The sequence below is a fragment of the Diabrotica virgifera genome, chromosome 10, assembly GCF_917563875.1.
Source record: "Diabrotica virgifera virgifera chromosome 10, PGI_DIABVI_V3a".
In the NCBI taxonomy this organism is placed as follows: domain Eukaryota; kingdom Metazoa; phylum Arthropoda; class Insecta; order Coleoptera; family Chrysomelidae; genus Diabrotica; species Diabrotica virgifera.
The window spans coordinates 75,688,226-75,700,678 of record NC_065452.1 but is presented as its reverse complement, the minus strand read 5'-3'; positions in this window follow the sequence as shown (position 1 = coordinate 75,700,678).

Genomic DNA, 12,453 nt, shown 5'->3' with positions numbered 1-12,453 from the left:
GAATAGACTAGTTTCGCGATGCCTCGCTCGTCAGTATTCGGTTAGGTACGAATTGATACACGGACGGTTCAATGATGTGTCTTAATATTTCGCACCTCAAGTGCCGAGCTACAAAAGTGCCATCTACTCTGATGACCAAGAAGTAGAAACACGACTCGAAAAGAGAAGTTTTCCACAATCTTTTGAGCTGTATTAAAAGTTGCCTGCATGCAGGGCTTCGGCAAAAGCTTTGCCAATGTTAGATTTTGTATACCAAATAAATGGTGTAAGATCACATCGTTAAATCCTCCGTATATCAATGGGTACCAATTGAATAGACTAGTTTCGCGATGCCTCGCTCGTCAGTATTCGGCTAGGTACGAATTGATACACTGACGGTTCAATGATGTGTCTTAATATTTCGCACCTCAAGTACCGAGCTACAAAAATTCCATCTACTCTGATGACCAAGAAGTAGAAACACGACTCGAAAAGGGAAGTTTTCCACAATCTTTTGGGCTGTATTAAAAGTTGCCTGCATGCAGGGCTTCGGTAAAAGCTTTGCCAATGCTAGATTTTATATACCAAATAAATGGTGTAAGATCACATCGTTAAATCCTCCGTATATCAATGGGTACCAATAGAATAGACTAGTTTCGCGATGCCTCGCTCGTCAGTATTCGGTTAGGTACGAATTGATACACCGACGGTTCAATGATGTGTCTTAATATTTCGCACCTCAAGTGCCGAGCTACAAAAGTGCCATCTACTCTGATGACCAAGAAGTAGAAACACGACTCGAAAAGAGAATTTTTCCACAATCTTTTGAGCTGTATTAAAAGTTGCCTGCATGCAGGGCTTCGGCAAAAGCTTTGCCAATGTTAGATTTTGTATACCAAATAAATGGTGTAAGATCACATCGTTAAATCCTCCGTATATCAATGGGTACCAATTGAATAGACTAGTTTCGCGATGCCTCGCTCGTCAGTATTCGGCTAAGTACGAATTGATACACTGACGGTTCAATGATGTGTCTTAATATTTCGCACCTCAAGTACCGAGCTACAAAAATTCCATCTACTCTGATGACCAAGAAGTAGAAACACGACTCGAAAAGGGAAGTTTTCCACAATCTTTTGGGCTGTATTAAAAGTTGCCTGCATGCAGGGCTTCGGTAAAAGCTTTGCCAATGCTACATTTTATATACCAAATAAATGGTGTAAGATCACATCGTTAAATCCTCCGTATATCAATGGGTACCAATAGAATAGACTAGTTTCGCGATGCCTCGCTCGTCAGTATTCGGCTAGGTACGAATTGATACACCGACGGTTCAATGATGTGTCTTAATATTTCGCACCTCAAGTGCCGAGCTACAAAAGTGCCATCTACTCTGATGACCAAGAAGTAGAAACACGCCTCGAAAAGAGAAGTTTTCCACAATCTTTTGAGCTGTATTAAAAGTTGCCTGCAAGCAGGGCTTCGGCAAAAGCTTTGCCAATGCTAGATTTTGTATACCAAATAAATGGTGTAAGATCACATCGTTAAATCCTCCGTATATCAATGGGTACCAATAGAATAGACTAGTTTCGCGATGCCTCGCTCGTCAGTATTCGGCTAGGTACGAATTGATACACCGACGGTTCAATGATGTGTATTAATATTTCGCACCTCAAGTGCCGAGCTACAAAAGTGCCATCTACTCTGATGACCAAGAAGTAGAAACACGACTCGAAAAGAGAAGTTTTCTACAATCTTTTGAGCTCTATTAAAAGTTGCCTGCATGCAGGGCTTCGGCAAAAGCTTTGCCAATGCTAGATTTTATATACCAAATAAATGTTGTAAGATCACATCGTTAAATCCTACGTATATCAATGGGTACCAATAGAATAGACTAGTTTCGCGATGCCTCGCTCGTCAGTATTCGGCTAGGTACGAATTGATACACAGACGGTTCAATGATGTGTCTTAATATTTCGCACCTCAAGTGCCGAGCTACAAAAGTGCCATCTACTCTGGTGACCAAGAAGTAGAAACACGCCTCGAAAAGAGAAGTTTTCCACAATCTTTTGAGCTGTATTAAAAGTTGCCTGCAAGCAGGGCTTCGGCAAAAGCTTTGCCAATGCTAGATTTTGTATACCAAATAAATGGTGTAAGATCACATCGTTAAATCCTCCGTATATCAATGGGTACCAATAGAATAGACTAGTTTCGCGATGCCTCGCTCTTCAGTATTCGGCTAGGTACGAATTGATACACTGACGGTTCAATGATGTGTCTTAATATTTCGCACCTCAAGTGCCGAGCTACAAAAGTTCCATTTACTCTGATGACCAAGAAGTAGAAACACGACTCGAAAAGAGAAGTTTTCCACAATCTTTTGAGCTGTATTAAAAGATGCCTGCATGCAGGGCTTCGGCAAAAGGTTTGCCAATGCTAGATTTTATATACCAAATAAATGGTGTAAGATCACATCGTTAAATCCTCCGGTTATCTATGGGTACCAATAGAATAGACTAGTTTCGCGATGCCTCGCTCGTCAGTATTCGGCTAGGTACGAATTGATACACCGACGGTTCAATGATGTGTCTTAATATTTCGCACCTCAAGTGCCGAGCTACAAAAGTGCCATCTACTCTGATGACCAAGAAGTAGAAACACGACTCGAAAAGGGAAGATTTCCACAATCTTTTGAGTTGTATTAAAAGTTGCCTGCATGCAGGGCTTCGGTAAAAGCTTTGCCAATGCTAGATTTTACATACCAAATAAATGGTGTAAGATCACATCGTTAAATCCTCCGTATATCAATGGGTACCAATAGAATAGACTAGTTTCGCGATGCCTCGCTCGTCAGTATTCGGCTAGGTACGAATTGATACACCGACGGTTCAATGATGTGTCTTAATATTTCGCACCTCAAGTGCCGAGCTACAAAAGTGCCATGTATTCTGATAACCAAGAAGTAGAAACACGACTCGCAAAGAGAAGTTTTCCACAATCTTTTGAGCTGTATTAAAAGTTTCCTGCATGCAGGGCTTCGGCAAAAGCTTTGCCAATGTTAGATTTTGTATACCAAATAAATGGTGTAAAATCACATCGTTAAATCCTCCGTATATCAATGGGTACCAATAGAATAGACTAGTTTCGCGATGCCTCGCTCTTCAGTATTCGGCTAGGTACGAATTGATACACTGACGGTTCAATGATGTGTCTTAATATTTCGCACCTCAAGTACCGAGCTACAAAAATTCCATCTACTCTGATTACCAAGAAGTAGAAACACGACTCGAAAAGGGAAGTTTTCCACAATCTTTTGGGCTGTATTAAAAGTTGCCTGCATGCAGGGCTTCGGTAAAAGCTTTGCCAATGCTACATTTTATATACCAAATAAATGGTGTAAGATCACATCGTTAAATCCTCCGTATATCAAAGGGTACCAATAGAATAGACTAGTTTCGCGATGCCTCGCTCGTCAGTATTCGGCTAGGTACGAATTGATACACCGACGGTTCAATGATGTGTCTTAATATTTCGCACCTCAAGTGCCGAGCTACAAAAGTGCCATCTACTCTGATGACCAAGAAGTAGAAACACGCCTCGAAAAGAGAAGTTTTCCACAATCTTTTGAGCTGTATTAAAAGTTGCCTGCAAGCAGGGCTTCGGCAAAAGCTTTGCCAATGCTAGATTTTATATACCAAATAAATGGTGTAAGATCACATCGTTAAATCCTCCGGATATCAATGGGTACCAATAGAATAGACTAGTTTCGCGATGCCTCGCTCGTCAGTATTCGGCTAGGTACGAATTGATACACCGACGGTTCAATGATGTGTCTTAATATTTCGCACCTCAAGTGCCGAGCTACAAAAGTGCCATCTACTCTGATGACCAAGAAGTAGAAACACGACTCGAAAAGAGAAGTTTTCCACAATCTTTTGAGCTGTATTAAAAGTTGCCTGCATGCAGGGCTTCGGCAAAATCTTTGCCAATGCTAGATTTTATATACCAAATAAATGGTGTAAGATCACATCGTTAAATCCTACGTATATCAATGGGTACCAATAGAATAGACTAGTTTCGCGATGCCTCGCTCGTCAGTATTCGGCTAGGTACGAATTGATACACCGACGGTTCAATGATGTGTCTTAATATTGCGCACCTCAAGTGCCGAGCTACAAAAGTGCCATCTACTCTGATGACCAAGAAGTAGAAACACGACTCGAAAAGGGAAGTTTTCCACAATCTTTTGAGTTGTATTAAAAGTTGCCTGCATGCAGGGCTTCGGTAAAAGCTTTGCCAATGCTAGATTTTATATACCAAATAAATGGTGTAAGATCACATCGTTAAATCCTCCGTATATCAATGGGTACCAATAGAATAGACTAGTTTCGCGATGCCTCGCTCGTCAGTATTCGGCTAGGTACGAATTGATACACCGACGGTTCAATGATGTGTCTTAATATTTCGCACCTCAAGTGCCGAGCTACAAAAGTGCCATCTACTCTGATGACCAAGAAGTAGAAAGACGACTCGAAAAGAGAAGTTTTCCACAATCTTTTGAGCTGTATTAAAAGTTGCCTGCATGCAGGGCTTCGGCAAAAGTTTTGCCAATGTTAGATTTTGTATACCAAATAAATGGTGTAAGATCACATCGTTAAATCCTCCGTATATCAATGGGTACCAATAGAATAGACTAGTTTCGCGATGCCACGCTCGTCAGTATTTGGCTAGGTACGAATTGATACACTGACGGTTCAATGATGTGTCTTAATATTTCGCACCTCAAGTACCGAGCTACAAAAATTCCATCTACTCTGATGACCAAGAAGTAGAAACACGACTCGAAAAGAGAAGTTTTCCACAATCTTTTGAGCTGTATTAAAATTTGCCTGCATGCAGGGCTTCGGCAAAAACTTTGCCAATGCTAGATTTTATAAACCAAATAAATGGTGTAAGATCACATCGTTAAATCCTCCGTATGTCAATGGGTACCAATAGAATAGACAAGTTTCGCGATGCCTCGCTCGTCAGTATTCGGCAAAGTACGAATTGATACACCGAGGGTTCAATGATGTGTCTTAATATTTCGCACCTCAAGTGCCGGGCTACAAAAGTGTCATCAACTCTGATGACCAAGAAGTAGAAACACGACTCGAAAAGAGAAGTTTTCCACAATCTTTTGAGCTGTATTAAAAGTTGCCTGCATGCAGGGCTTCGGCAAAAGCTTTGCCATGCTAGATTTTATATACCAAATAAATGGTGTAAGATCACATCGTTAAATCCTCCGTATATCAATGGGTACCAATAGAATAGACTAGTTTCACCATGCCTCGCTCTTCAGTATTCGGCTAGGTACGAATTGATACACCGACGGTTCAATGATGTGTCTTAATATTTCGCACCTCAAGTGCCGAGCTACAAAAGTGCCATCTACTCTGATGACCAAGAAGTAGAAACACGACTCGAAAAGGGAAGTTTTCCACAATCTTTTGAGTTGTATTAAAATTTGCCTGCATGCAGGGCTTCGGTAAAAGCTTTGCCAACGCTAGATTTTATATACCAAATAAATGGTGTAAGATCACATCGTTAAAGCTTCCGTATATCAATGGGTACCAATAGAATAGACTAGTTCCTCGATGCCTCGCTCGTCAGTATTCGGCTAGGTACGAATTGATACACCGACGGTTCAATAATGTGTCTTAATATTTCGCACCTCAAGTGCCGAGCTACAAAAGTGCCATCTACACTGATGACCAAGAAGTAGAAACACGACTCGAAAAGAGAAGTTTTCCACAATCTTTTGAGCTGTATTAAAAGTTGCCTGCATGCAGGGCTTTGGCAAAAGCTTTGCCAATGCTAGATTTTATATACCAAATAAATGGTGTAAGATCACATCGTTAAATCCTCCGTATATCAATGGGTACCAATAGAATAGACTAGTTTCGCGATGCCTCGCTCGTCAGTATTCGGCTAGGTACGAATTGATACACCGACGGTTCAATGATGTGTCTTAATATTTCGCACCTCAAGTGCCGAGCTACAAAAGTGCCGTCTACTCTGATGACCAAGAAGTAGAAACACGACTCGAAAAGGGAAGTTTTCCACAATCTTTTGAGCTGTATTAAAAGTTGCCTGCATGCAGGGCTTCGGCAAAAGCTTTGCCAATGTTAGATTTTGTATACCAAATAAATGGTGTAAGATCACATCGTTAAATCCTCCGTATATCAATGGGTACCAATAGAATAGACTAGTTTCGCGATGCCTCGCTCGTCAGTATTCGGCTAGGTACGAATTGATACACTGACGCTTCAATGATGTGTCTTAATATTTCGCACCTCAAGTACCGAGCTACAACAGTTCCATCTACTCTGATGACCAAGAAGTAGAAACACGACTCGAAAAGAGAAGTTTTCCACAATCTTTTGAGCTGTATTAAAAGTTGCCTGCATGCAGGGCTTCGGCAAAACTTTGCCAATGCTAGATTTTATATACCAAATAAATGGTGTAAGATCACATCGTTAAATCCTCCGTATATCAATGGGTACCAATAGAATAGACTAGTTTCGCGATGCCTCGCTCGTCAGTATTCGGCTAGGTACGAATTGATACACCGACGGTTCAATGATGTGTCTTAATATTTCGCACCTCAAGTGCCGAGCTACAAAAGTGCCGTCTACTCTGATGACCAAGAAGTAGAAACACGACTCGAAAAGAGAAGTTTTCCACAATCTTTTGAGCTGTATTAAAAGTTGCCTGCATGCAGGGCTTCGGCAAAAGCTTTGCCAATGTTAGATTTTGTATACCAAATAAATGGTGTAAGATCACATCGTTAAATCCTCCGTATATCAATGGGTACCAATAGAATAGACAAGTTTCGCGATGCCTCGCTCGTAAGTATTCGGCTAGGTACGAATTGATACACTGACGGTTCAATGATGTGTCTTAATATTTCGCACCTCAAGTACCGAGCTACAAATTTCCATCTACTCTGATGACCAAGAAGTAGAAACACGACTCGAAAAGAGAAGTTTTCCACAATCTTTTGAGCTGTATTAAAATTTGCCTGCATGCAGGGCTTCGGCAAAAGCTTTGCAAATGCTAGATTTTATATACCAAATAAATGGTGTTAGATCACATCGTTTAATCCTCCGTATGTCAAAGGGTACCAATAGAATAGACAAGTTTCGCGATGCCTCGCTCGTCAGTATTCGGCTAAGTAGGAATTGATACACCGAGGGTTCAATGATGTGTCTTAATATTTCGCACCTCAAGTGCCGAGCTACAAAAGTGCCATCTACTCTGATGACCAAGAAGTAGAAACACGACTCGAAAAGGGAAGTTTTCCACAATCTTTTGAGTTGTATTAAAAGTTGCCTGCATGCAGGGCTTCGGCAAAACTTTGCCAATGCTAGATTTTATATACCAAATAAATGGTGTAAAATCACATCGTTAAATCCTCCGTATATCAATGGGTACCAATAGAATAGACTAGTTTCGCGATGCCTCGCTCGTCAGTGTTCGGTTAGGTACGAATTGATACACCGACGGTTCAATGATGTGTCTTAATATTTCGCACCTCAAGTGCCGAGCTACAAAAGTGCCATCAACTCTGATGACCAAGAAGTAGAAACACGACTCGAAAAGAGAAGTTTTCCACAATCTTTTGAGCTGTATTAAAAGTTGCCTGCATGCAGGGCTTCGGCAAAAGCTTTGCCAATGTTAGATTTTGTATACCAAATAAATGGTGTAAGATCACATCGTTAAATCCTCCGTATATCAATGGGTACCAATTGAATAGACTAGTTTCGCGATGCCTCGCTCGTCAGTATTCGGCTAGGTACGAATTGATACACTGACGGTTCAATGATGTGTCTTAATATTTCGCACCTCAAGTACCGAGCTACAAAAATTCCATCTACTCTGATGACCAAGAAGTAGAAACACGACTCGAAAAGGGAAGCTTTCCACAATCTTTTGGGCTGTATTAAAAGTTGCCTGCATGCAGGGCTTCGGTAAAAGCTTTGCCAATGCTAGATTTTATATACCAAATAAATGGTGTAAGATCACATCGTTAAATCCTCCGTATATCAATGGGTACCAATAGAATAGACTAGTTTCGCGATGCCTCGCTCGTCAGTATTCGGTTAGGTACGAATTGATACACCGACGGTTCAATGATGTGTCTTAATATTTCGCACCTCAAGTGCCGAGCTACAAAAGTGCCATCTACTCTGATGACCAAGAAGTAGAAACACGACTCGAAAAGAGAAGTTTTCCACAATCTTTTGAGCTGTATTAAAAGTTGCCTGCATGCAGGGCTTCGGCAAAAGCTTTGCCAATGTTAGATTTTGTATACCAAATAAATGGTGTAAGATCACATCGTTAAATCCTCCGTATATCAATGGGTACCAATTGAATAGACTAGTTTCGCGATGCCTCGCTCGTCAGTATTCGGCTAGGTACGAATTGATACACTGACGGTTCAATGATGTGTCTTAATATTTCGCACCTCAAGTACCGAGCTACAAAAATTCCATCTACTCTGATGACCAAGAAGTAGAAACACGACTCGAAAAGGGAAGTTTTCCACAATCTTTTGGGCTGTATTAAAAGTTGCCTGCATGCAGGGCTTCGGTAAAAGCTTTGCCAATGCTACATTTTATATACCAAATAAATGGTGTAAGATCACATCGTTAAATCCTCCGTATATCAATGGGTACCAATAGAATAGACTAGTTTCGCGATGCCTCGCTCGTCAGTATTCGGCTAGGTACGAAGTGATACACCGACGGTTCAATGATGTGTCTTAATATTTCGCACCTCAAGTGCCGAGCTACAAAAGTGCCATCTACTCTGATGACCAAGAAGTAGAAACACGCCTCGAAAAGAGAAGTTTTCCACAATCTTTTGAGCTGTATTAAAAGTTGCCTGCAAGCAGGGCTTCGGCAAAAGCTTTGCCAATGCTAGATTTTGTATACCAAATAAATGGTGTAAGATCACATCGTTAAATCCTCCGTATATCAATGGGTACCAATAGAATAGACTAGTTTCGCGATGCCTCGCTCGTCAGTATTCGGCTAGGTACGAATTGATACACCGACGGTTCAATGATGTGTATTAATATTTCGCACCTCAAGTGCCGAGCTACAAAATTGCCATCTACTCTGATGACCAAGAAGTAGAAACACGACTCGAAAAGAGAAGTTTTCTACAATCTTTTGAGCTCTATTAAAAGTTGCCTGCATGCAGGGCTTCGGCAAAAGCTTTGCCAATGCTAGATTTTATATACCAAATAAATGCTGTAAGATCACATCGTTAAATCCTACGTATATCAATGGGTACCAATAGAATAGACTAGTTTCGCGATGCCTCGCTCGTCAGTATTCGGCTAGGTACGAATTGATACACAGAGGGTTCAATGATGTGTCTTAATATTGCGCACCTCAAGTGCCGAGCTACAAAAGTGCCATCTACTCTGATGACCAAGAAGTAGAAACACGAATCGAAAGGGGAAGTTTTCCACAATCTTTTGAGTTGTATTAAAAGTTGCCTGCATGCAGGGCTTCGGCAAAAGCTTTGCCAATGCTAGATTTTATATACCAAATAAATGGTGTTAGATCACATCGTTAAATCCTCCGTATGTCAAAGGGTACCAATAGAATAGACAAGTTTCGCGATGCCTCGCTCGTCAGTATTCGGCTAAGTAGGAATTGATACACCGAGGGTTCAATGATGTGTCTTAATATTTCGCACCTCAAGTGCCGAGCTACAAAAGTGCCATCTACTCTGATGACCAAGAAGTAGAAACACGACTCGAAAAGGGAAGTTTTCCACAATCTTTTGAGTTGTATTAAAAGTTGCCTGCATGCAGGGCTTCGGCAAAAGCTTTGCCAATGCTAGATTTTATATACCAAATAAATGGTGTAAGATCACATCGTTAAATCCTCCGTATATCAATGGGTACCAATAGAATAGACTAGTTTCGCGATGCCTCGCTCGTCAGTATTCGGTTAGGTACGAATTGATACACCGACGGTTCAATGATGTGTCTTAATATTTCGCACCTCAAGTGCCGAGCTACAAAAGTGCCATCTACTCTGATGACCAAGAAGTAGAAACACGACTCGAAAAGAGAAGTTTTCCACAATCTTTTGAGCTGTATTTAAAGTTGCCTGCATGCAGGGCTTCGGCAAAAGCTTTGCCAATGTTAGATTTTGTATACCAAATAAATGGTGTAAGATCACATCGTTAAATCCTCCGTATATCAATGGGTACCAATTGAATAGACTAGTTTCGCGATGCCTCGCTCGTCAGTATTCGGCTAGGTACGAATTGATACACTGACGGTTCAATGATGTGTCTTAATATTTCGCACCTCAAGTACCGAGCTACAAAAATTCCATCTACTCTGATGACCAAGAAGTAGAAACACGACTCGAAAAGGGAAGTTTTCCACAATCTTTTGGGCTGTATTAAAAGTTGCCTGCATGCAGGGCTTCGGTAAAAGCTTTGCCAATGCTAGATTTTATATACCAAATAAATGGTGTAAGATCACATCGTTAAATCCTCCGTATATCAATGGGTACCAATAGAATAGACTAGTTTGGCGATGCCTCGCTCGTCAGTATTCGGTTAGGTACGAATTGATACACCGACGGTTCAATGATGTGTCTTAATATTTCGCACCTCAAGTGCCGAGCTACAAAAGTGCCATCTACTCTGATGACCAAGAAGTAGAAACACGACTCGAAAAGAGAAGTTTTCCACAATCTTTTGAGCTGTATTAAAAGTTGCCTGCATGCAGGGCTTCGGCAAAAGCTTTGCCAATGTTAGATTTTGTATACCAAATAAATGGTGTAAGATCACATCGTTAAATCCTCCGTATATCAATGGGTACCAATTGAATAGACTAGTTTCGCGATGCCTCGCTCGTCAGTATTCGGCTAGGTACGAATTGATACACTGACGGTTCAATGATGTGCCTTAATATTTCGCACCTCAAGTACCGAGCTACAAAAATTCCATCTACTCTGATGACCAAGAAGTAGAGACACGACTCGAAAAGGGAAGTTTTCCACAATCTTTTGGGCTGTATTAAAAGTTGCCTGCATGCAGGGCTTCGGTAAAAGCTTTGCCAATGCTACATTTTATATACCAAATAAATGGTGTAAGATCACATCGTTAAATCCTCCGTATATCAATGGGTACCAATAGAATAGACTAGTTTCGCGATGCCTCGCTCGTCAGTATTCGGCTAGGTACGAATTGATACACCGACGGTTCAATGATGTGTCTTAATATTTCGCACCTCAAGTGCCGAGCTACAAAAGTGCCATCTACTCTGATGTCCAAGAAGTAGAAACACGCCTCGAAAAGAGAAGTTTTCCACAATCTTTTGAGCTGTATTAAAAGTTGCCTGCAAGCAGGGCTTCGGCAAAAGCTTTGCCAATGCTAGATTTTGTATACCAAATAAATGGTGTAAGATCACATCGTTAAATCCTCCGTATATCAATGGGTACCAATAGAATAGACTAGTTTCGCGATGCCTCGCTCTTCAGTATTCGGCTAGGTACGAATTGATACACTGACGGTTCAATGATGTGTCTTAATATTTCGCACCTCAAGTGCCGAGCTACAAAAGTTCCATCTACTCTGATGACCAAGAAGTAGAAACACGACTCGAAAAGAGAAGTTTTCCACAATCTTTTGAGCTGTATTAAAAGATGCCTGCATGCAGGGCTTCGGCAAAAGCTTTGCCAATGCTAGATTTTATATACCAAATAAATGGTGTAAGATCACATCCTTAAATCCTCCGGATATCAATGGGTACCAATAGAATAGACTAGTTTCGCGATGCCTCGCTCGTCAGTATTCGGCTAGGTACGAATTGATACACCGACGGTTCAATGATGTGTATTAATATTTCGCACCTCAAGTGCCGAGCTACAAAAGTGCCATCTACTCTGATGACCAAGAAGTAGAAACACGACTCGAAAAGAGAAGTTTTCTACAATCTTTTGAGCTCTATTAAAAGTTGCCTGCATGCAGGGCTTCGGCAAAAGCTTTGCCAATGCTAGATTTTATATACCAAATAAATGCTGTAAGATCACATCGTTAAATCCTACGTATATCAATGGGTACCAATAGAATAGACTAGTTTCGCGATGCCTCGCTCGTCAGTATTCGGCTAGGTACGAATTGATACACCGACGGTTCAATGATGTGTCTTAATATTGCGCACCTCAAGTGCCGAGCTACAAAAGTGCCATCTACTCTGATGACCAAGAAGTAGAAACACGACTCGAAAGGGGAAGTTTTCCACAATCTTTTGAGTTCTATTAAAAGTTGCCTGCATGCAGGGCTTCGGCAAAAGCTTTGCGAATGCTAGATTTTATATACCAAATAAATGGTGTTAGATCACATCGTTAAATCCTCCGTATGTCAAAGGGTACCAATAGAATAGACAAGTTTCGC